The sequence below is a fragment of the Rhinichthys klamathensis genome, unplaced genomic scaffold (assembly GCF_029890125.1).
Source record: "Rhinichthys klamathensis goyatoka isolate OS25496 unplaced genomic scaffold, OSU_Roscu_1.1 h1tg000040l_1, whole genome shotgun sequence".
In the NCBI taxonomy this organism is placed as follows: domain Eukaryota; kingdom Metazoa; phylum Chordata; class Actinopteri; order Cypriniformes; family Leuciscidae; genus Rhinichthys; species Rhinichthys klamathensis.
This window is the reverse complement of record NW_026606587.1, coordinates 15103327-15107394: the sequence shown is the minus strand read 5'-3', so window position 1 is coordinate 15107394 and position 4068 is coordinate 15103327.

Below are 4068 nucleotides of genomic sequence, written 5' to 3'. Positions count from 1 at the left end.
TCTTCTGAGGATATTAAAGATGTTAAGATTTAAGATTCTAAAAACTTAAGTTAGGATTTAAAGCTAACTTAGTTATCTTTTTGGTACCATGATGATAAATAAAACTGAGCACACCCATTGAGTTAAAGTAACTACATTTTTTTTTAATTAATCAAATAAAAAATATTTATGAGTAATGTGATCTTACTTCATTTGAATCCACTAAAAATATAAGCAATAGTGCACATGTTTCATAACTAATGATCTTTACAGTTATTGAACTTGACTGAATAAAGACTGAACTGAATTGAGCTGAATAATGCCACTATTGTCTTTTTAGTGCTGCTTTAAATCAGAATTTGAATTAGTTTAATTATTTTCCTATTTATTACTGTGAATCTGTATTATATAAAGCACATTATATAAATCTAACCACAGGCTCTACTCTAAATCCAAACAGGGCAAATAATCCACAAAAACTAGAGACAAAAACACACAATAAACATGGAACAAAGAACTATGGAACAGAGAAACTTGAATATCCTCACAGGAATCAAGGCACAAGTGAAGAAAATGAAATAATACAATGGCGGGAAAATTGAAAATGAAACAATGATGGCCTCTAGTGGACAAAACAAGCAATGTCATAAAATATAATTTGTTAGTCAAATCATATCTTTTCTTGAAAAAAAACCTTACATAACAGATGTTATGTTGTTGTGCTCAATTTACGGTTTCCTTGATCTTATTGTCCGGAAATCCTCCATAGTCATCTAAAAGCTTCTTTTTTTTTTTTTGTCAGGTGTCTAAATTTCTGTCAATGGATGGAAAAATTATCTCGTTCTCCCTTTGAATTAAGTTGATTTTTCTTACTCCATTGCCCTATATAGGGAGTAGATATAATACTAGACATACATACATAGATATACGCCCATGCAGTTTTACACCCCTGTTGTTCCTGATGCGTCCAGTAGGGGGATATACTGCGAAATAACATCATTAAATCGTACCTCGCTTAATCCTCCCTTCAGTAAGTCATCATCATACACACACACACGATCTGGACAAAGTTTGTGTCCGTTACCATCTTTCATTCAACTATTCCCCTTTTCAGGTATGAATCTTATATAATATGTGTTATTGATACCAGAGTATTATGTGAATGTGTACATGTGTCGAGGAGAGTGTTTTTAGCACAGTTTGTCGAACATTGTGAAGTTAGGAGGACGTTATTACATGACGACGAGTAAGCTAGCCAAATGAGCCTTTCGCAATGTTAACCGCGTATTGTACTTGTCATAGTTTTGTTCTGTATACGGTTCTAAAATATAATGAGTACTGACGGTTTTTGATATTCAGTCATTACACACATGATCTGAGGAAAGTTTGTGTCCGTGCAGCTTTCATTCAACTATTCCCCTTTTCAGGGCTTTTGCACTCGCAGAGAAAATTGCACACACATTACTATTTTTTTTCTTCTTATTTGCATCAAGCCTGCATTTATTTAATCAAAAATACAGAAAAAATGATTACAATGTAAAATAATGGTTTTATATAGATTATATATATAGGCTTTATATCCTATATATATATATAGGATATAAATATAAAAATAATCCCCGATTGTTTTTTCAAAAAAAGTCCGATTTACGATTTAAATCGTTTTTCCCCCCTACTTAAAATCAATCTGCAGATGACAAAAAAATCAAGTTAAAACTTGTTTTGAACAATTTCTGTTTTGATTTTCACTTCTGGGATTTGATCTGGATTTCCCCCTTGGGTAAAGTGCAATCAGAAACAACAAGCCAAAAAGACAAGATGGCAGGCCCTGCCTTTGTAAACTGAAAATGTAACATAACATAACATAACGTAATATAACGTAAAATGGAATTTTGGGGAATGTAAAAAAAACAAACAAAAACAACTTGCATCACATTAAGTGTATTGTGATTGTCAAAACATTTGGTAAATAAACTGAATTTTATTAAGTTTAGTGACAACACGTTTACATGGTACAATGACTGGTATGCTACGGTGTTCATTATTGCTTGACACAGATTTCACAATTTCAATTCAATTCTTGTGATTTGATTCAGATCTTGATTCATTTCATTTGGATAAATATTAGATACAGTAGATACGTTGTGTTATGTTAATCTGTATTAAAAAAAATTCTCACCTAATTCTGTAAACATACAGAGCCCTGTCAACTGGTATTATTATTAAAGGTTAAAAATAACATCTGAAATGAAATATGCGTTTTTATAATAACAACGTTATAATATTTTAATGATAAAGGCCTAGGCAAAAATATAATAAGTATGTAAAATAGTTTATATTTAGTTTATAACATTTAGCAAAATACTCCCCTCTATAGCAATTTTTTATAGCAAACATCCGGTATGATGGCTTTCCTGAGGTAAATGTAACTTGTGACATTGTTCTCCAGCTGTTTTATGGATCTCTTTCCACGGTTGAAAAACACTGATCGATCGATTTTTATTACATTCGGTAAGTTGAACTGTATCTTTCAAATTACCTGGCTGTATTCGTGTTTATCTACTATTAACTGGTAGACTTGTAAAGCGTAACGGATGATCGGTTCATGTGCCGCTTGAACTGAGATCATCAGTGGCGATTCCACCCCTAAAAGCTCATTGGCCACCCCAGATCTGATATGTCGTTGGTCAAGTTCGTCAACACAAGAAACAAGAGAAATGCTGTCAATCAATGGTGACAGCTGTTCAACTGATTTAGGGCCAGTTTTACATTTTTAACTAACACAGTAATGGTCGTAATGAGGCTGTGAGAGCTAATTTCTGCTCAGCGGACGTTTAGCCATGCAGGTATGGGATTAGATTTCGGTCACAATTCTGCGCGCGCAAGTTCACATTTTGAGCGCGCAAAAGCAGGGCTGCAGCTATCGATTATTTTTGTAATCGATTAATCTAGCACTTAATCGATCGATTAATCGAGTAATCGGATTTTAAAAAAAAAATTTTTAAACAACCAAAACAAATAATGCATAATGAAAATGATGTGGCTGTAAAATGATCAAGCATTTATTTGCTTGCTTTTATTTATCAACAACAACAAAAAAAAACTGGTATTTATTCCAACTCCAACATTTGGCTCCAAAACTAAGCCTATTTATTGAATTTTTTACCCATTTAGTATAAGTGCCAACAATGTTCTATGCTCAATTACTTTGGTAGCCGATTAAAATGTCTTCCCCAAAAGTACGAGTGGATTTGGAGAAGCAGGCTGGGGAATTTCATTTTTTGTTGTTGTCTGTAACTATTTGGAAGACGTGACACAAACAAGGTCTCGCAAAGACTGCAATACAATATTTGTTCCTCCATCACGTCTCGGTGTATACAGTGAATGCATGCTGAAATTATTGTTGCGTGGCTACATAAAAGTTTAAGCATATGTGATGCATTGCCGCAATTGATCTGACTGACGCGTGAGAGAGACGAGGGTGCATGCGTGTGTGTGTGTGTGTGTGTGTGAAGGGGTTCTTTTTTTAGGCTATACTCTCTTGCAATTGAACGTGAATACGTTTACTACTTAAAAACATCAAAGCTAAACATCATATCTAGTCAAACCGCATCACGACATCGCTACAAATACAGTATGGGATTAAAATCAGCGAACATCAATGTATCATAGGCTGTTCACACCGAACGCAAATTTAATTATTTGTGCGAGTACGACCTCACTCGTACGAATTTGTACGATTTGTCTAAACCCACGTGATGGGTAGGTTTAGGGGCGGGGTCAGGGGTAGGTCATTCGTACAAATTCATACGAATTGGGCAACTCGTAAAATATGTACGATTTAGCAAAAATCTTACTAATTCGTATGAGTGAGTTACAATAGCAACAATACAACAACGATAAAAACGCTGGAATCTGTCGATTGAGAGGTATGGTAATTTATGCCCCGTTTACACGAAGGGAAGACGCAGATATTTCAACGCTATCTCACGACCAATTCGTACGAATTTGTACGAGTGATTAAAAAGTGGCTAATTCGTATGAATTCGTACGACCTCACTCGTACGAATTTGTACGATTTGTCTAAAC